The 22,249-nt window shown below is 40.5% G+C and overlaps 2 non-coding genes across 2 annotated transcripts; both read right to left on the reverse strand.

Annotated features, from left to right (window-relative positions):
• Positions 1–21,700: 21,700 nt before the first annotated feature.
• On the reverse strand, positions 21,701–21,785 carry LOC113354893. Its single transcript, XR_003362094.1, has one exon. It is a non-coding gene; the product is annotated as a small nucleolar RNA snoR118 (small nucleolar RNA).
• A 117-nt stretch (positions 21,786–21,902) lies between these two features.
• LOC113354787 lies at positions 21,903–21,973 on the reverse strand. The gene has a single exon (XR_003362003.1). It is a non-coding gene; the product is annotated as a small nucleolar RNA R66 (small nucleolar RNA).
• Positions 21,974–22,249: the final 276 nt, after the last annotated feature.

A 22,249-nucleotide genomic window follows, 5' to 3' on the forward strand; every position in this document is an offset into this window, starting at 1 on the left:
TAAAAAAAAAGGTCCCATGGTAATTCTTACGTAGGCATTCTGATCGATTCAATTAATGTGCTAATGGTCATAGTGACGTCATGTAAGTTGTGCGGTTTTACGATTTTAACCCTAAGCTAAAAACCACCATCAACATTAAGTCCCCTGCTTAGCTCAGAACGGGAGCATCGTTGCGAGGTAAGCATAAAATGGTGACAGGCTAGGACAAAAATCGAAACAACAAGTCGTGAAAGATAGTCAGGAAGGTCCGACTAACCTTTTTCGAGAGGTAAAGAGAGTTTGTTCTTCCCGTGTTGGCGGCCTTACATAAATTGTACTGGTGGTGCAGACCGTGAAGCGGTGAGATGAAAATCGTCGGCTTAGTATGGCCATGCATCACCTTGGCTGGGTTAGGGAACATCGTGACGCTGACTTGACGAGTTTGTTGGTGTTGGCGCGACAAGTCACGGCGCGGACGGTGGTGCAAGGCATGACACAGTTTGGTGAGGCAAAGCATGCGCGGACGGCTTGGCATGGTGGTGATTTGTCTTTGCGGTCCCGATTGCATCTTTTCCTTACTTGACTCGAATATGAAGTCTTTTTCTCATTCAAATGTCAAAGTATCACGCCCTCCTGTCTCGTTTGGCTTTCATTGGGGTTTTTGATGAGGCGTTTTGTTTGAGGCTGATTTCACGGTCGTGATGTAATCACGTTCCGCTTATTCAGTCTGTGTTTCTCTTTCTTCCTTTAGGGTTTCCACAGTATTTATGCCGGTGAAGTTGCATCGTCTTCCCAGTTTTACAACAAAGATTTCTCTTGTTGAGTCCACCTCTCTTCATCATGTCGATCAGAATTGAATCATCCTCGAGTCAGCTAGATTCTTCAGTCAAACGCGTGAGGCCTGACTCTTGCAACGATTCCCCCATCCGGGTCATTCGAGTCAAGAAGATTATACCGGTATGTTTTTTTGCTCAACAGGTGTTTCATTGTTTGCCAATGAATGACAAAAGTTTTCTTCTGTGTAGAGATATCCTGTCGGAGCATGCGTTGCCATCATTGATGAAGATGATTTGGTTACCCCTTTTCCTTCAAGCTCGATCCCACCAGCTGCTGCAGATCTGGAAAACGACGACTTAGGAATTTCTTGTCATGAGTATCCCAATGTGGGTTTGTCGTTCGGAACCCGCATGAGGTGTGTTTCCTCTAACTACCGGAACGTCGGTGGTTTTCTGGTGTGGAAATAATTCGTGACTCTTTACACAAAGATATGGAGGATATATGGCTACATCGTCACCAGGAGCGTGGTGCAATATTGTCCGTCCGCTTTAGTTTCCATAGTGAATTGTCTCTTGCCGATGGTCGCCGAAATGGAGAGTATGTCTATCCGTGCTATCGCGGAATCAACTATTCAAAAGTGGGACCTGTGAATCTCTGAAGTTCAACGTTAGTTGGTTGCGAAATCGTCTTGATATTGTGAAAGTCGATAAAGCCGGTATTCTTGCTGGCGTGGTCCCTGCTACGAAAGCTATTCTGGAAGAGGAGAAAGCTCTGGCCATGGAGTCACATAAGGTGGAAGAGTCAATCCGGAACTTGAAGAGTAGGACTGAAAGGTATCAAATCCGGTTAAAGATGATGCTTTCGAGGGATTACAATCTGTTGGATGGGATTTTCTGAGTTATGTGGTTGTGAGATGTTTGGTTTCTTTCTGGGTTTTAAGTATGTTTTTGCTCTCTTTTTTTTTTGTATTTTTTTTGAAATAATAAGAGAATTTTATTGATTTACTTCAATCAAACAAAGGAAAAGAAACTTGATATTTTAGATGTGGAAGAAAAGTGGAAAGATGCCTGGATATCCGTGTTTGTGATACGGCGGGGTGCGAGGTGGCGGTCAGGTGTAGTATGGCTTAAGCCACTTTCCGTTGATGACTGCTTCCAGTTTTCCTCCGTCTTCTTTAATGACCTTGTAGTACCCACTGTTGTACGCTATCGTGACTATATAAGGCCCTTCCCACTTTGCGGAGAATTTTGGTGCGGGCGGTTCTTGCTGAATGTGTTTGGCAGTCTTCAGTACCAAATCTCCCACTTGAAAAACCCGAGGCTTCACGGTTTTGTTATATGCTCTGAAAACCCTATTTTTGTATGTTTGTGCGTGTTCTTCCGCCTTGGATCTTCTGGAATCTACAATGTCCAATTCTGCGACTCTGGCGCTTAATGCTTCAGTTTCATTCCATCGAACTCCACTTGCTTCGGCAATCCTAGCCGATGGGATTTTAACTTCTGTTGGGAGGATGACGTCTGCGCCGTAAACAAGGTAGTAGGGAGAGGCCCCGGTGGAACTTCTTGGTGATGTCCGATACGCCCAGAGCGCTATTTGCATTTGCTCATGCCATGTCCAAGGATTATCATGCACTGTCCGACTGAGGATTCAGATCAGAGTTTTGTTGGTGCTTTCAGCCTGTCCGTTCCCTTGGGGGTAGTACACGGTGGAGAAGACTTGCTTAATTCCGTATTCTTCGAGTAACTCCCGTACTTGCTTGTTTGCGAAAGGACTACCGTTGTCGGTGATGATATGTTTAGGCACGCCAAATCGGCAGATAATGCATTCCTTAATGAATGTCGCGATTGTGGTTCCATTCGTCCCTCGTAAAGGTATGGCTTCGACCCATTTGGTGAAATATTCGGTTGCTGTTTTTATGTACTCGTAATGCTTTGAGGACGGCGGATTGATATTTCCAATGATATCGAGTCCCCAGCTATGAAAGGGGCACGAACTGCTTATCGAATGCAGGGGAGTCGACGGTACATGGATAAGGTTTCCGTGAATTTGGAATTTTTTGCATCTCTGTACGAAAACAGCTGCATCATCCTCCATGGTTGTCCAGCAGTATTTCTCGTGTATCTGAAGAAATAATTTCCGTTTTCCTTGGTGTTCGCCTTCGTGCATCTCTTTTAGCATGATTGGGATTTCTGCTTCGTTCAAACATCGTAGTAAACTTCCTCCAAAGCTCTTACGATATAAGATTCCTTCGTGGGATACAAATCTCTCGGACCTTTGTTTTGTTTTGGCTGCATCCTTCCTATTGGTGGGGAGTATGTTGTCGCGAAGGTAACTGATATATGGCTCCTGCCAGTCCCCAGCGTGAATGATGATGAAAACTTCTAATTGATGTGGTGGCGCTTGACAGTTGGAACAGGTTCTTTGAAGTAATCGAGATTGAGCCTCCATTTCTGGACAGTAGTAGCCAAGGCGTTGCAAACGGCGATAGAGTGTTACCACTAATATTTTCCCGCAGATTTCATCATGGATGCGGTTGAGTTGTTGTTGTGCTTCTCCATATCCAAGACATCTTGACAAGGAACCGTCTGTATTTCGATGATATAGCACCTCTCGGATCATGAAGAAATTTTGTAAGGTTTTGAGACTGACCTTTCCCTGGAAAAGGGAGTTGTTAAGCTCTTGGATAATTGGTGTTCTCCAGTCGCCAGCTTCATCCTCTTCGGGTTGTGAAAGCCATGTTGAAGCCACGGTTCGTCTCTTCACTATCATGGTTTCCTCAAAACCTTCAAATTGCAGTTTTGATGCTAGCGTGGCTAGGTAATCAACATGTTGGTTGCCGCTGTGCCCAATATGCGTTATGGTCGCGTCAGCGAAGTAGTTTAGCAGTTTTTGTGCCTCGGCTCTGTATGGGTCCAAGGTTACTTCCTTAAGTGCGTGTACTCCGTTCACTTGGTTGACAAGTAATTTAGAATCCCCTCTTATTTCCAGACGTGTGGCTCCAGCTCGTTTAGCCAAGGACAGTACGATGAGAAAGGCTTCATATTCTGCTGAATTGTTAGTTCAGGGGAAGTCTAGCTTGAAGGAGTGCGAGAATACTTCACCGTCCAGGGATACTAAAACCACACATGATCCTCCAATACCGTTGTTAGGAGTAGCGGAGCCGTCGAAGAAAAGTAACCACGTTTCTTCTTGGATGAAAGAGATTTATGGAAAGTCTCCAGGGAGGTCCTCGTGTAGCGTCATGGTATTATCTCCCGGAACCGCCCCCAGCAAATCCCCAACTGCTTTCCATTTGATGGCTCTCGGGGAAGTGCATGTTATGTCGAACTCTGACATTTGGAGGAGCCATTTGGCCGGTCTTCCTATTAGGACCGGATTTGAGAGGAGGAACTTCACAGGATCAGACTTAGATATAAGCACCACTTTATTGGAAAGAAGGTAATGCCTGAATTTCTGGATGGAGTGGATCAAAGCTAAGCACGCCTTTTCTGCTTTGGGATATCTGAGTTCGGCATCTCTTAAAGTTCGACTGAAGTAGTAGATGGGATGCTCAATCCCTTCGTCATCTTCTTGGGCGAGGAGAGCTCCGACAGCGGTGTCACTAAAGGCAGTGTAGAGGTGCAGCGGTCTTCCTTGTATGGGAGATTTCATGATGGCTGGGGAAGATAATGTTTGCTGAATCTTCCGGAATGCTTCCTGTTGTAGTGTGGTCCAGACGAAGCTTGCTCCTTTCTTCAGTAAGGAGGTAAACGAAGCAACAAGTTGAGCCAATCCTGGTATGAAGCGGCGAATGTAGTTTATTTTACCCATGCAACTCTGGAGTTATTTCACGGTTCGCGGTGGTGGCATCGTGAGGATGGTTTGTGTTTTAACTGGGTCAACTTTAATTCCCTCGGAAGTCACCTGGAAACCTAGGAACCTGCCCGAAGAGACACCAAAAGCACACTTCAATGGATTCATCTTCAGTTTGTACTCGTGACATCTTTCGAATACCTGTCGCAGAATTCCTGCAGGGGCTGCCCGAGTTTTTGACTTAACCACTATGTCATCTACATAATATTCGACTTGCTTATGCATCATATCGTGAAAAATGGTGGTCATGGCGCGTTGGTATGTGGCGCCATCATTTTTCAAACTGAAGGACATCACAGTGTAGTAAAAGTTTCCAAGAGGAGTTCGAAAAGCCGTCTTACTTGCGTCGTGTTCGTACATCTTTATTTGGTTGTAGCCGATGTATCCATCCATGAAAGAGAACATGCCATATCCACTGGTGGCGTCTACTAGCATGTCAATGTTGGGGAGCGGAAAGTCATCTTTAGGTAAGTATTTGTTCAAATCCCTAAAATCGACACAACACCTGATCTGGACATTCTTCTTTTTTACCGGAACTACGTTGGCCAACCAAGTCGGGTGGTGAATCGGTTTGATGAAACCAACCGCTAGTAGCTTTTGAATATCTACCTTAATATGTTCTTCCACATCGTGCCGGAATTATCTCGGGGTTTGCTTGACCGGTTTGGACCTGGGTATCACGTGTAAATGATGAGTGACTAGCTTCTCGTCCAAGCCAGGCATTTCCTCTTATGTCCATGCGAATACGTCTTGATATTCCTTGAGAAGGTCTACCAGCTTTATACGTTCGTCCGCGCACAGATTAGAGCTGATCGAGATAGGTCGCGGAGATTCTTCACTCCCGACATTAAAAACCTCAAGTTCGTCCATGATAGAGTTGGTCCCGTCTTGTAGCTGTCGTGGTGCATCAGGTACTTCATCTTGCGGCTCGTTACTATGTTTGCGTTCCATTGGGCGGAGAGACTGTGCGGTAGTCTCTCCTGTTAATTGGTAACAGCGGTGCTGATATACGGTTTTCCATTTTTCATCATGACCAATGATAAAAGCCCGTCCTCGCTTGGTATGGGTGCAATCCGCACTCCGATTTGGAGGGTGGAGGCTGGCGTGTCTCTATTTCGAAGGGGTGATGTGAGACCGGGTTTCTCCGTGAAGTGGTGCAGCACCATCTCTTTCTTCAATAGACGTCCACTTTGGCAGTGGAGTGTGGTGAGATTTGTTGGTCGTGGCCTGCAGGCCCTTTTTTGGCTCAAAAATCTCCATGCCGCAGATCGGCGCATAAGGAGATAAAGATGCGGCGATGCGAACGACTTCTCCGTTTCACACGGTTTTCAAGCACTGGTGATACGTCGAAGGAATGATTCTGTTGTCGTGGATCCATGGTCTTCCCAGTATCATGTGGTAATCTGGCTCCTTTTCAATTACCTCGAACCTTACTTTTGACTGGACGGGTCCTACTGATAAATTCAAGTTGACGTACCCATACGTGCTGGTTTGGTTGCCTTCGAAATTGGTCATTGTAGTGGACTGTCGGACGACTTCGTTCGGCCGTACCCTGGCCATTCTGAGCGTCCTTAGGGTGTTGGAAGATGCTCCCCTATCGATGAGAGCCCTTTTGAATTCCATATCCTTGATACGGGCTGTGACGTGTAGGGCCCGGTTATGTCCTTCCTCTGCCATCATGTGATCGTCGGGAAACGTGATATTGTTGATGGACATCTCTGGTGTTCTTGACGTTTCCAAGCGTGAAGGAATCAAGGACGCGTTTAACGTTATTCGATTGATGGCGGTGAACGCCTCCATCCGTTGATCTTTTGAAAGATGTAAGAGTTCACATAGGTTCTCCACCAGCGAGGCCACTTCCCGGCCTACTGGTTTCTGGTTAGTAGTGAAGTTATTGACTTGGGAGTGATCGTTTGGGATGTTAGTCTCCAGTCCTGGTGTTTCCGGGGCAAGTGAATCATTCGATTCTGCCGTTAAGTTGATGAGGAAATCCAGTATGATGTTAATCGCATCTTTCATTAGACCCATGTTCTTGGTGTGGATCTCCTAAATCCGCACCAAGTCAGTCAGCCTTGGAATTCCTTCGTCGATTACATTGTTGGGAATTGCGTTGGGGGAGGAAACATTGCCGTTCGCCTGAGTGAAACTTGAGGGCACGGATTCAGCCCTAAAACCGACCATCTTCCTAAGTTATAAAAACGTGTTCTGAAATTGGTATTGGAACCGAGAGATTAATCTCCCACTGTGGTCGCCAATTGTTTGAGGGTGAAAACGATTTCTGCTGATTTTGATAATTTCGGATGTGTGGGTGAGAAACGAATTTAAACTCTAAACAATGTATTGCAAGGGAGTACTTTAGATTCGAGAGATCAATCTTTACAAATCCGGCCTAAACCAAGAAATGGCCGTTCCAGACTTGCTTCGGTCACAAAGTGAAGGAGAAGGGTTGGTTTTGGGGAGGGAAGCGAAGAAAGTGTTGAGACCAGAATAGTTGATTCTGGAAGAGTAGTTGTTTCACGACTTGTATCAGAAAGTGGGAAGCTAACATATGGAAAGACAACAAATGTTTTCTGAGTGTTGTATCCTCCTGACCTGAACTTTTCGTTCGGTGGAAATAGGTAATACCTATTTATACAAGTCGAAGTGAAACGTACTCTGGTCTCATTAAGAAATGGAAAACGGGTGAGTAAATGGGAGGAGGTGGTAACCGGTAACGTTTGGAATTGATGTTCCATAAAAGAAAGCATTTCACCATTACTCCCTGTATTTACTAACCGCCCCATCCTTATGAAACTTTCTTATAACGAGCGTAGTGTACGCCGCACGCTGTAAACCGCCAAACCTATACCCAATGAGCATCCCCCAGTTTGTGACATGTGTTCATGTCTGAAGTGTTTTCGTGGAAAAGATGTAGCATGTTGATGTTGTCTGGCAAGTTGAGCTTGGGAGACTTGCCGGCTCGGTGGTGACCTTCAATGGTCGATATTTTGCATCTTAAGAGGAAGGTAGCCGTTGATTATTGCAACCTTTCGTTTGGTATCCAGTGGCATGAAAGTATGATCAGTATGGATTTAATATGGCCCAGTTTAGGCGCGGCCAAAAGTTAGGGTTTTGGCTTTGTTTAGGCGCGACCAAACTAGGGCCAAAGGTTGCCATATGTTAGATGGTAACCTTGGACGGCTCAGATCTCCATCTTAGATGAAAAAGTGGTCGTTGATTGTTGCAGGCCATCGTTTTTGGTAGCCGCATAGGGAAGGCCGGCATGGTATAGCGCGGCAAGGTGGTTGGCATGCCATTGGCATATGTGGCATGTCATGCCTTGGCGCGGTTTGGTGTGGCCAAAACTAGGGTTTTGGACCAAAGGTTACCTTGCGTTGTTTGGCGACCTTGGACGGCTAGAATTTGCATCTAAGATGGAAGGGTGGCCGTTGATCGTTGAACGCCTTCGTTTTGGTAGCCGCATGGGGAATGCCGGCATGGTATGGCGCGACAAGGTGGTTGGCATGCCATGCCTTGGCGCGGTTTGGCGTGGCCAAAACTAGGGTTTTGGTCCAAAGGTTACCATGCGTTGTTTGATGACCTTGGACGGCTAGGATTTGCATCTAGATTGTAAGGGTGGTCGTTGATCATCGCACGCCTTCGTTTTGGTAGCCGCATGGGGAAGGCCAGCATGGTATGGCGTGGCAAGGTGGTTGGCATGCCATTGACATATGTGGCATGGCATGCCTTGGCGCGGTTTGGCGTGGCCAAAACTAGGGTTTTGGGCCAAAGGTTACCATGCATTGTTTGGCGACCTTGGACGGCTAGGATTTGCATCTAGTATGGAAGAGTGGTCGTCGATCGTCGCACGCCTTCGTTTTGGTATCCGCATGGGGAAGGCCGGCATGGTATGGCGCGACAAGGTGGTTGGCATGCCATAAGTATGTGTGGCATGGCATGCCTTGGCGCGGACAAAACTAGGGTTTTGGGCCAAAGGTTACCATGCGTTGTTTGGCGACCTTGGACGGCTAGGATTTGCATCTAGGATGGAAGGGTGGCCGTTGATCTTCGCACGCCTTCGTTTTGGTAGCCGCATTGGGAAGGTCGGCATGGTTTGGCGTGGCAAGGTGGTTGGAACGCCATTGGCACATGTGGCATGTCATGCCTTGGCGCGGTTTGGCGTGGCCAAAACTAGGGTTTTGGGCCAAAGGTTACCATGCATTGTTTGACGACCTTGGACGGATAGGATTTGCATCTAGGATGGAAGGGTGGCCGTTGATCATCGTACGCCTTCGTTTTGGTAGCCGCATAGGGAATGCCGGCATGGTGGGTCCAAGTCCAATGGCGCGGATGGCTTGGCATAGTGGGGCCAAGGGTTTGGTACGGACGGCTTGGCATGGTGGGACCAAGGCAAAGTACGGTTGGATTGGCATGGTGGGGCCAAGGGTTTGGTATTCCATTGGCGCATGGTGCGGCTAGCATGGTTGGGGCCAAGGCAAGGTGCGGTTGGCTTGGAATGGTGGGGCCAAGGGTTTGGCATGCCATTGGCGTATGGTGCGGCTAGCATGGCATGCCTTGGCGCGGTAGACGTGGCTGGCATGGTTTGCCATTGGCACAGTGGTGCGGCTGGCATGGTTGGCATGCCTTGGCGCGGAGATGTGTATGGCATGGTTTTCCATTGGCACAGTGGTGCGGCTGGTATGGTTGGCATGCCTTGGCGCCGAGATGTGGCTGGCATGGTTTTCCATTGGCACAGTGGTGCGGCTAGCATGGTTGGCATGCCTTGGCGTGGAGATGTGGATGGCATGGTTTTCCATTGGCACAGTGGTGCGGCTTGCATGGTTGGCATGCCTTGGCGCGGTAGCATGAGAATTAGGGTTTGGCATAAATGATGTCGGTCAATGTTAAGGGCTCTGGCGTGGAACATGACACATAAAAAAAGGTACCTTGGTAATTCTTACATAGGAATGCTGATCGATTCAATAAATGTGCTAATGGTCATAGTGACGTCATGTCAGTTGTGCGGTTTTACGATTTTAACCCTAAGCTAAAAACCACCATCAACAAGTTGTTACTGAAGTTGGCACTTCTAGTGGTTCGCTCTTGATAAAGGTAAAGCAGTGGTTGAGGAGGACAAGAAGGATGGAAAAAATAAGTATCCACCAAAGGAAGATGCAAGAAAAATCATTGATGCCATGGATTTTTTATCTAAGAAGATTAATGGAAGACCTTGGGGTGTGCCAAGAGATCGTTCCGTCTTGATTGGTTACGAGTCATCATGGGATGCTAGAGTATGTGCCGCAAAGGTAATAAATCAAACTTAACATATGTTTTTTTTCATTTTATTATGGATATTCAATCATAAAAACCAAAATTTTATATTATGTGTAGTTTCCCGATAAAGCGGTTCCTAAACTAAAGCACCAACAACCAAGGTTTTGGCCGTTAGAGGGTGAGCATCCAGATGTGGTAGCTTTGGTAAAAGCTTCGGGGTTATGGTCCGGAATCGAGGCACTGCAGAAGTCGTATGATGTTGTAACAGTTAGTAATTTTAGAAAAAGATTCTGGCCCGAAACCATGACTTTCCAACTCTCATTCGGCGAGATGACTATGAATCCGGATGATGGAAAGTCAATCACCGGTCTTGCTTTGGAAGGAAAGGTTGTGTTTGACGGTTTCAACAATTATCTACCTTATGATGAGCTTTATGCCTTGACTAAACATTGTATTGGATGGAGCAAAGATCAAACGAAAGAAGAGTTTGAGATTGGTTATGGAGCCCAGCCCAGAGCTAAAAGGATACTTCAAGAATCAGGTGAACGTCGTGAAACAACTAATATGTCAAGGAAGATTAACCTGGTTCGTCTGAGGGAGCAGTTTGAGGATTCTGACCGTAGGACCAAGAATGGAGAGATCGTGATGGACTCATAAAGAGCTAGACATACGCTATAACTTACTTGTTGCACGCTCTTGGGACCGTCTTTTTTCCTGATTTTTCAAGAAATAAGGTAAATGCTTGTTATTTGCAGTGGTTGAAGACTCTCAGTCTCGATCCGGAAACAAACGAGGTTCCTAGGTACTCGTGGGGCACCGCCCTCCTTGCTAGTGTGTTGGAAGTCCTTTGCAAAACTTCTAGGTGGAACATAACACAAATTAGGGGATGTGTTGCTCTTATCCAGGTACATTTTTGTGTTAATATAACAAATGCTGGTTTATTTTACTTTTATATATATTGGTCTGTATGTATAATTGATTAATTTTTTCTGTAGTCATGGGTTTACGACCATTTCAAATCCTTGAGGCCTACTCGGGATAAAAAATGGCCTCTAGACAAACCTACGGGAGGAAGATACCACTTTAGCGGGACCCAACACAAGGATAAAGAGAATGAAATGGTCGAAATGAGGATAAAATTGGATGCTTTGACAATTAATTATGTTGTGTTTGATCCATATTTGAAACTTGATGAGGATGGAGATGAGGAAGTTGGTGATAGAGTATTTTCTAATGTGGCGACCTATACGGGCCCTTTGTTTCATTCAACCGGGTTCGTCATTTTGGATCCTCGTAAAATGCTCCGCCAAATTGGTATTCTCCAGAAAATTGTACCTCAAGAATCTCGTTTTCCACTGAGCGTATCCAACTCTATTTTTAAGGAGAACTAAGTCAAATTGAACTATGCAACAACAATAGCTCCGTCGATCGAACATTGGAATGCTCGTTCCCAACAAGCAAACCAAATGAGTACAAGAGATCTTGAAGCTTCTCTTGGGACTTCCAAAGAGGATGCTAATTACATGGGATGTTATCAAGAGTGGGCTCATCCTTATGTGAAAAATATGGATCTCGAGGCGCGGAAACATTTTAAGAAGGCGGCGAAAGAGAGTTCAAAATCAGCGGAAGAGATAAATGAACAAAAAGAATGGGAGAACATGGTGGTACGTATACTACTAATTATGTTTATAAATGTTTTTTTTTGTTGATTAGTTATGAATAAGTGTATTTGATATGAAAAATAGGTTGAACGAGTTAATTGGATGTCCAAGAACATTACCGGTATGATTGATTCGGGAGAGAAGTTAACCGTCCCTGAACTAAGATTACTTTGGAATCGAGTCCAAGGCATAATACTCCCTGATAAAGGAGGTTTATATCCTAAAGAAGATGCCCGATCAAGGAGAAATAAGAGGGATAGGTTTCCTTCTTCTAACGACGACTCGAATACTCCCCGGCGTCAGCAAGCTCCATCAAAGCAAGGAAAAAGCGGTCGAGATGGAAAAGGAGGTCGTGCTGGAACAGGTGCTAAAGGTGGAAAAAGTGCTCGAGGTGGAAAAAAGGGAGGTCTTGCTGGAACAAATGCTGCTCGTGGTGGAAAAACTTGAGGTGGAACAAGTGCTCGAGGTGGACGCGGTGGAGGTAGAAAGATTACACCTCAAGCTGGCAAAGGAACATGAGGTAAAAAGGCTATATTTGTAGAACAAGTTGTTGAACCGGAGCCAGCGGACGATTTGGATGAGTTTTTGCAAGAGTCCACGGGGGAGGACTCAAGTGAATGACAATCTACTCGGTTTTTAGTATTTTACTTCATGGATATTTTGCTAGCCTTTGACATTTTAATGTTTTCGTTGTTTGGTTAAGGATTGAGATGAATGGATTTTTATAACTTTGCATTTATGAATTAATTTTAGTCTTTCAATGTGTTTAACATAAGAAAAATGAGGAAAAACACAACATCATTGTTTTTCAGGCATTTTCGGCTAGGTCGCTGCTTCACAAAACCTAGACGAAAATGCCTATAAATGTTCAAAAAAAAAACTTTCATAGCCATAAAACGTACAACGGTTAGGAACTCCTGGTTGTGAAATTTCCAGCAGTTAGGAAACCCGTCAGTGTCATGTTCACGGTTGGGAAAAACCTAGCCGTTGTTTGGTCTAAATTCCCTGAACTACAATGAGTCATGTTTACGGCTAGATATCCAAGCCGTGTTAAAATCACGGTTTGGAATTATATCCGTAAATATATTTACGTCTTGGTCGACCTAGACAATTCTCAGCCGCTATACTCTGCACGGTCCGGAAACCCATCCGTCAGGGATTACGGTTGGGACATTCCTAGCTATGTAGTACTCTGGTAAAAAAAAAGGCTCCTAGAAACGGATACATATCCAATCCGTTATTGCTTTCACGGACAGGAATCCCAACCGTTATTCTGGCTAAAAGTACAAAATCAGAATTACAGCCAAGAATCCCAAACGTAACTCTGAAAGACCACCAACTCTGCAGGTCATACATAATTACGGCTTGGTATACCTAGAATTTCCTAGCCGTAATTCTCTATAATTTCACTTGTACCACTTCAAATCGGCTATTTTTTTGAATTTTGAAAAATATATCCGTTTGAAGACTAATTTATAGAAGGTTCTAGCTATTCAACCACCTATTTAAACTTGAAATAACTCCATCTCCATATAACCACCCATTCCAAATCAAAATCACACCTACAAACTCTACTAAAACTCCTACAAACTCAATCCAATGTACTCAAAGGATAAACCCGACTTTCCTTTGGATGAAGACTTATCTCTTTGCCAAAATTTTGTGTTATGCTATCCAAAGAAGGGAGAAGAACGAATGAATGGTGGTGTACCAAGTCAATCTTATTGGAAAAAGATTTTTGAAATTTTTTGTAGTGAAACATGTAACACTAACAACCGCAATGGTATTGCATTGTGTCTAAGATTCTCAAACATACGCAAAAAAGTGGAAGAGTATATGGCTTTACTTCGTATGTGCAAGCAACTTCGACTTAGAGGTGATACTGATGAAGAAGTGGTAGTTCAAGCTAACAAGGAATGGAGAAAATGGAAAGGTTATAATTTCAACTTCGAAGCTCAAATGACCATCATCAAAGATTTCTTGATACATCGGAAGGGATGTTATCAAAATCAACTTTGTAATGGGGATATATTAAGCATGTAATGAGTTTTATTATGGTCTAGTTAATGAAAGTATCAGTAATTTTCAATCGTATTAAGAATTCATGTTGAATCAAAAAATTTCTCAACTTTCAAATCTAATTACGGCTGGGAAAGTTTGTAAACCCAGCCGTTTTACAGACTCGGGTAATTTAGGTAAGAATAACGGCCAGAAGTTCATAAATTCCCGTCCATTATTTCAAATCACAGCTGGGAGTTCCTAATATCCTAGCCGTTTTACATTATTACGGCTGGGAAATCCTAATACCCCAACTGTTATGCTGGGTTTCAGTTGGGTCGACAAGTTTTTCTCAGCCGTAACAGCAAAAATTCCAGATTTTTTTTCAGATTTTCAACGGATATGAACTGATAAAATTGATGTTGGGAGTTGATTATAAGGTTATCTTGAGTTTTGTGATGAAGGGTTTCGTCATTTGTCTTCAAAATTAGTCAAAAAAATTTCACCAAAATCACCATTTTTCCTTCTTCAAAAATCAATAAAATCAAGTTTTGATTTTCAAATGATTAATGTTTCGATTAGTCTAATCGATTCACTAAGACTGATTAGTTAACTTAATCAATTTAATTAGCACTAATCAAATGAAGTGTAGATTAGACACTAGAGAAAAATATAGATAAGGGGTCCTAATGGTTGTTATTTCATGACTCCAAAAAGCCCCCAAAAACCCATCTGTTTTAAGCCCCAATAGTAGGATTCAAAGCAAATCAGGTAAGGGGACTCGCTCTACTCGGTACATATCCCAATAATCCATCGGTCGGCCAAACTGTTGTTGGTTCTCTGCTTGGGATAAATCATGAAAAATTTCGGTGCGTCATATTTTTTTTTTCCTCGAAAAAGAGGAGAAAATCCTCATTCATATATTGATTCGGCATTCAGACCTCTAATCTGGTAAAGGTTTGAATTGGTTACAGTGTTCATCCAGAACTGATAATTTAAATTGTTTAAAACAGTTCTTAGAGTTTCATCATTCCAATGTCTATGAACTGCATTTCTATTACAATAAGAAGACAAATGCGCCGCCTCTATAATATCATATCTACTTCTTAAGAGAAAACCTCTGAAATTAATACAAGTATTGGCTTGGATTCCAAAATCTTCACTAATTGAATATCTTTTTTCTGAAGCAGTGGAATACATTCTCATCAACAGATTCAGGATGGGTTCAGAGTTAGTTTGAAAGATTACGTTAAATCCGCTCCGTTGAGTTTCCCATTTGAATGCTTCTTGAGCCCCTTTATCTTCTAGCTCTTCTCTAGTGGTGCAATCGGCATAGGTTCCCCTTCCTTCATTTTCCCCTACAAAATTTGTAAGAGTTAAGCCAATTCCAGAAGTTGATATAGGATTAGACATAGAGATTGCTATATTTATTTGCCATATAAATTGTTACTCTAGATGGTTCGATTGTACTAATTTCCATTTTTTCGTCATTCAAGGGGTTGTAATATAGATTCTGCATCATGTTATGATTTGGTTCTGTCACATACATATAACTATTGATAAATCTAGCTATGTCTCGAGCTGTGTTAGCACTGTTTTGGTTTATTTTGATAAAAACTAAATTGCATCTAGCTTTCCACACATGCCAAGTAACTATACTACAGAATTCAGATCATCTTATCTCACTTAAGTATCTATTTTGTTTATTAAACCAAGTGTTCAGCCAGTCATGAAAAGTATCTATTCCATTTGTTACACATTGTAAGTCAATATTTAGATGCATCCAAACCTGGTTGATAAAATTACATTTCATGAACAAATGAGTTAAAGTTTCATCATCGTTGCTAAAAATAGTGCAAATAGTATTTGTATCAGGCAAGATTGTTGCTACTCTCATACTATTAGGAAGTATAGAGTGAGCCGTTTTCCAAATGAAAAGTTTGACAGAGGGTGATACCTTCATACTCCATATATTGCTCCAATCCTTAGATTTTCTGCTGGTAGAGTTAATTGATTGATACAATGTTTTAACAGAAAATTTACCTGTGTTGCTTAGATTCCATTTAGCTTCATCCTTCCGAGCTATGCTGGACTTTGTCTACTGCAAACATATTTCCAAACCTTAGAATGATGAGCGTCAGTTAAAGTTCTGGATAACTGCTTCATTCCTAGAATGAAAAAATAAGGAGAAAAGGGATCTCCCTGCCTAATTCCTATGGTAGGTTCAAACTCTTCAATGGAGAACCATTAAAGTGGTATTGATGCATTGATATATCAAATGACTCTATTGATGTGAAAAACCAAAACTCTTTAGAACTTTGATAAGAAAATCTCATTATAATATGTCAAAAGCTTTACACATGTCCATCTTGAGAGCTAGCCAACCACTTTCACCTTCTTTTAGAGCATTGCTTGGTCAAACTCACAAGTGTTGCTATATCAAGTTTGTTGTCAAAACTATATCTTGATTTCTATTCTACTTAAGTCAAGTTTCGGATTTAGGATTAGAAGTGTGTAATTGAGTATGGGACATCACCGAACCCTTGAAGATTGAAGATGAAATGAAGACATCAACAAGGAATTCATCAACAAAGGTATGATGTTACTTATTTCATTTGGAATTCTTGTTCGATTCTACCTTTCTAATCTATTGAAACAAAAGCTCACTTTATGGAACAATTCCTAAATGTACATTTATGTTTATATACTCGAGGTTATTTGAGCCATGACTTTAGTGACAACAATCTGTATCCCTGGAAAGGTTCTCATGTTATAGTGAGTGGGCTTACAAATTCAACGAACCAAGAATCACTCAATTCCGAGTTATAACGAAGAAGTTATGAGTGATTTATTAAAGGAACAGTTATAAGTGTTGTTGTAACTATTGCAGTTTGTTAGTAGGAAACAAACCACGAACTGTTTAGTTCACGGACTTGAGAGCAAATACGTGACTAGAAGTCTATTTTAGTCAAGTTTTTGATGTTTCCTCATCTAGGAAAGATACATATTCTTCCAAACACAATTAATTGTCATATTAAAGTGTTTGTGATATTTTAGAATTCCTTCCTGAGTTAAATTGTGAATTATTCACAAAAATACAATTTATGCTAAAGTAATTATTTATGCAGGAGTTGTAACTTAGAAGAGACTCCAAAATTTAGGAGAGTCTTAAAAGGGAAAATAGCTCAAACTTGTTTTGGGTTCAAGCTACATTAGCTTAGCTTTCAAGATAACTTGTTCACTATAAATAAAGAGTTCGTGGATGCTAAACTTTTTATCCCTTGGAAAATCGGTGTAAGCTTCATAGGTTGTTTTCCACGTCTTTTGTTCTTCGAGAACAAGAGTGAGAAATAAGTTTTTGTATTGGGGATCACAAAGCCGAGTTGGTAATAATCTTCGTGATAGTTATGCAACTTGTAATCTAGGTTTTCAAACTCTTGTCTATTCTAAGGTCCTTATGATATAAGGCCATTCAAGAGTGTTGATCATAAACCCTAGGTTTTGATAGATTTCGGTTCACGATCTTATACCGACACTAGTTGGTCGAAATCGTAACTCGAAAAAAAACTCCGATTAAGGTATCTCATAAATTCCTTAGAAGTTTTAACAAGATATCTCTAGATTTATTCTAGTTGTTGTTGTTGTAAAGATTAGGTTTCTCTTCCAATTTTTGAGGAGTATAATAATCCATAATCTACAAGTTTTTTTGATATTATTTTTACTTAGTAATTATTTTTCTCAAAACAAACACAAGATTTCCAAAACCTTTATTCACATCTAAAGGTAAATCAAAACCGACGTTTTGTGGATTCAAAACCCAAAAAGTTTTCAATTGAGTTGAAGCAACTCTTAGTTAGTGGGACATCGGCTAAGGGAATCAAGTGCGTAGAATCCGGCATGGTTCAAGAGACGTAAGGAGAGCGGTTGTACCTGAATCGGTGTGAGACTGGGTTCGGGCTCAACTACATTCCAGTCCGAAGTTAATTGGTAGTAGGCTAGTCTTTGTGGCGGCTTAATACCGAGCGGTATTCAAACTGGATTAGGTCCCGGAGTTTTTCTGCACTTGCGTTTTCCTTGTTAACAAAATTCTATGTGTCTGTGTTATTTCTTTTTCCGCATTATATTGTTTATCTTTATAATTGAAATATCACAGGTTGTGCGTTAATCAATTAAAGTATATACATCCATCCTTGTTTGTTGGATACGAATTTATTGATACTTGAAAATTGACCTTTGCAATCACCAAGACTTGTTCTTGGAATTCGTGTCTTGAAATATAGATTACAAGATTCACTCTTGTTGAAATCCGATTCACAAATATACATATTGTCGAAGGATCATTAATTTGGTTTACTTCCAATTGTATTAGGTTCTGTCTTATAGGTCTGAACGAAAAAGTTGGTGGTATATTTTGGTACCCCCTGCGTTTTCACCTTCTTTCATCCTCGTGGAATGAATAAGCTCATGAGCTATAATAGTGTTATCATTGATCAATCTACCAGAAACATAAGCAGCTTGACAAAGAGAAACTATTTAGCTATAAGAGGTTTCATTATGTTAACCATTATCTTTGAGATAATTCTATAAGAAGTATTGGAAATCCCAATTGGCCCGAATATTCAGCAGGAGTAGATGGATTCTTGGATTGGGGAATTAAGATGATTTAAGTCTTTTCTATAGACTGCAAAAGATAACCTGAAGAAAAGAATTTTTGACCATATCACAAACTTCTGGACCAACAATGCTCCATTGAGTTTTGTAAAACCTGCTATGGAAACCTTCTAGACCTGGAGCAGACCAATTCTCCATACCTTTTAAAACACTACGAATTTCTTCATCAGAAGGAGAAGCGAGAAGTAGATTTCTATCTTTTTCAGAAACTATAGTTGGAAGACCATTATAGAAATGTTCTTGTAAAACATGATTAGATGTGGAACTAATCTCCTTGAACATAAACAGGATTATAAAAATGTTCTTGTGAGACCATTATTCATATCTTCAGGCAGTAATCCTTTTAGTTGATTCCAAAAGCGTTGGAAACCCCAAATTTCATTAATATAAACTTTTTCTGGAACATATTCATGCAACACAAGCAAGTTTCCTTTCACACTCCAAGGTCTCAAATCCCACACCACCTTCAACAACTTTTTCTTACTAAACTTTAAAACCATTATATTTGGATTAATCTCCGCCACCTTTAGATAATCAGCAGGAATGAAGTTCCACGTAAAAACAATATACTTCTCACAATTTTGTGACTTTTTATCCAATTCCTGAATAAATGACGGTTGCTCTTTATTTTTGGAGGAATTAAAATAACCATAAACACAGGATCATCTTAAATGATAAAAATGAATCATATTATTTTTACTAATTAAAATTTCACAACTAAAACCATTTTTCCATAAAATAACTAATCCCCTTAAAGACTTAATGGTTCTAGATATATAATATTTGGGATATGTGAAGGTGCTAAGCGTGGTCTTAATTTAGTTTTATGCGGTTTGATCTCTCATATTAGATTTTTTGAAACCTTAAATATTCCGAGGAATGACTTTCATGATGTTGTGTAAACTAAGGATCAGGAGACAATATAAAACTAATCTGGATGAAAAAGGCTTTTTGTTTTGAAAATAGTTAATACTAAGTTTTGACAAAATAGCAAAACAGAGAAAGATAATGACAAAAGAGCTAGAAAGAATCAGAGAAAATAAAAATCAATTAATATGATAGGATGAATGAATAATAGTTACCTGATACTCCCAAATTGCATTATATGATTGTCCATCCCTTGTTATGATCCTGTGAGTAGTTTGTGCTACTTCAAGAAGCCCATTAACTGTGTTGGAAGAGGTATTTTGATAGTTGTTGCTAGGGTACTCATCCTCAATAGGAATTCTCTTTCATATTCTAGTAATTTGAGAATTTCTGGTATAACTATTACCAAAAACAAAGTCCATATTGACAGTTACTCCATATTTTGGAGGGATAAAATTAGAGGTATTTCTAGCTTTCTTAGGCTTCTTCTTAAAAGTAGAAGTAACCTCAGTAATCTTCAGATTTTGTGAACACTTCTTGACTCTTACTTTTCCAAAGAAATATGGTTTTTCATGAGCTTTAACTAAGTAATCAACTGCATCCTTACATACATGCTTACAATGATTGATGATGGAATATTCTGAACGGATCTTGTTTGGTTGTTTTTCATAAAAAAAACTTGATCCATCTTGTGACTCTAGCATTTATTAAAGCCTTAAATCCTCTCCTCAATGGGTCTGTCAGATCAATATTCCCGCAAACTTTAACTGGATCTCCAGAACCAGGAATGTCATCAGCATGATCAATGGCAATAACTTCTCCCATAATCTCTCATATCTTCCTAACAGATTCTGGATTCATATGTTCAGGCAATAATCCTTTTAGTTGAATCCATAAGCGTTGGAAATCCCAAACTTCATTAGTATAAACTTTTTCCGGAACATATTCATGCAACACAAGAAAGTTTCCATTCACACTCCAAGGTCTCAAATCGCACACCACCTTCAACAACTCTTTCTTACTAAACTTGACAACCATTATATTTGGATTAATCTCCACCACCTTTAGATCTTCAACAAAAATGAAGGGCCACGTAAAAAAAATATATTTCTCACCATTCTGTGACTTACTTTTCCTTTTATGATAATTTTTCCAATCAAGCTTGCTTCCATTGTTCATCATCAATATCTTCAGAATTGTTCTCATCATTATAAATTACAACCTCAAAGGTATCACCTAATTCTAAGGTTGTTCTTTTTGAATTTGTTCACTGGCTCAGAAACTTGGCTGGTATTTTCAGTATCCATATCTAAATCACAGCAACAACTACTTTGATAGTTTTGACAATATGAAAAGAAATGCTCTGTGAAGTAAGATGTGAAGGAATTAGGGTTTCTAAACATAGTTTTGAGAGGATAATTTTGGAGAATATAATTTCGCAGGATATTCGGAGGAATTGTTTCAAAATGAAAGGATATTTGGAATGGCTGTCGATATTGATTGGGAGAGAAAAAAGGAAACGGTTTTTTTAAAACTAACCAATTTGACCAAGTTTAGAAATGGTCAATAGGTAGGAATTTGAATTTTTGGATGGGAACTAAGTTGAGACCGGTTTTCATTCTTCTAACTTTAGCGGCCCTCGAGCAAGCACAGATTGGTACAACGAGCTTAAAAACATACTCCCTCGAGCAAGCACAGATTGGTACAACGAGCTTAAAAACATACTATGCAGCCGTATTGATCATAACTACCAACAAGGCAAAACATAGCAAGGGGGTACGACAATTTGTAAACACATTAGAGAAGAATAGACGAGTTAATATCAAATCACAAACATAGATAAGAAGAAAAAGAAATCACTGAGTTTTGAAGATAAACTAAAATAATAGATAAAAAGAGTTGGAGTAAGCCATTTTGAGCTAATGTCTATTTCAGCGATTTTGATTTTGTTGTTATCTTTCGATGTCCTTGTAAGAAAGAATTGCTTATTGAGTTCAAAAATTCTATTCAAACCGTCCAAATGGACAGAAAAAAAATATCCCAAAGACACACGTCGAAAACCAAAAGCCCATATTTGATTGGTGTATTCATGAAAAGTTTCACCAATTTAGGTATCTCTTGATGTAATTGGTGTATTCATGAAATTTAGCAACAGAAGGAATCCTTCTTGTTGGCAGTCAGAGTGGATAGTTTCCAGGAAGATCGGGTAACACCATGGTGAGTTTAATGTTATATTATTCTTAACAGTTCTTATTAGCAATGTCTTCTTTTTAGTTCTGTTTTTCTTAATAGTTTTGTTTAAATTTATGTATATCCTATTCAATTTCTTCATTGGTCAGCAAACCATAATATACATAAAAGAGGGGGTAATTAAGCAAGCAACCCCAAGGGACTTTTGATAAATCAAAGTCAAAATCTCTGTTTAAATGCTCATACAAAGCTTACACTACCTACTCGACAAGAGAAGGCCCTCTGGTATTAAAACCACACGAAATTAAATTTAAAAAAAAAAATACAGTCTTGAGAGGGTCTGTGTAAACCCAAAAAGAACACAATCTCTACAAGATTTAAGTTATTATCCTCAAGGTCATGTGATGTGGAATTAAGCAGACAACAGAAGTGAGTTCAATAATTATTGTTAAGTATCAGAAAAGGCTTTCTAGGACGCATATCGATCAGTTAGCGCAGAATTTCTGCTCAGAGCCCAGTGCAAACTTCATCATGTACTCAACACAATTAACTGGTCCATAAATTTAATCGAACCTAACAAAATCAGAACAAACAAAACCACGACAGCATTCAGCAGATCAAATCAACGAATAAGTAATTTGTTTTATCAAAAGGATCCTCAGAAAATGCTTATAGCTGTCATCAATAGATAATCAGGTCTCAAAGATTACATTACCATCATCGGATCCTAAAAATATAAAAACATAATTTCTAAAAAAGATTTTGCAGTACGTTATTCACTCCGCCTGTAGAAAAATCGAGGGCGTAGAGACTCAATTTCCGCAAAACTTTAAGCCTTCATTAATCTTTCAAAGAAGATCTAAAGAGATCTTCTACAAGGCTATTATTAGAAAATTTAGGTTTCGAAATTAAAATTAAGCGAAAGAGAAATTAAAAATATGTGAAAAAGAAAGAGATACTACCAGAACAGGAGATGAAGAAGAACACAGCAGACTTATTCA

The sequence above is a fragment of the Papaver somniferum genome, chromosome 2, assembly GCF_003573695.1.
Source record: "Papaver somniferum cultivar HN1 chromosome 2, ASM357369v1, whole genome shotgun sequence".
NCBI lineage: Eukaryota > Viridiplantae > Streptophyta > Magnoliopsida > Ranunculales > Papaveraceae > Papaver > Papaver somniferum.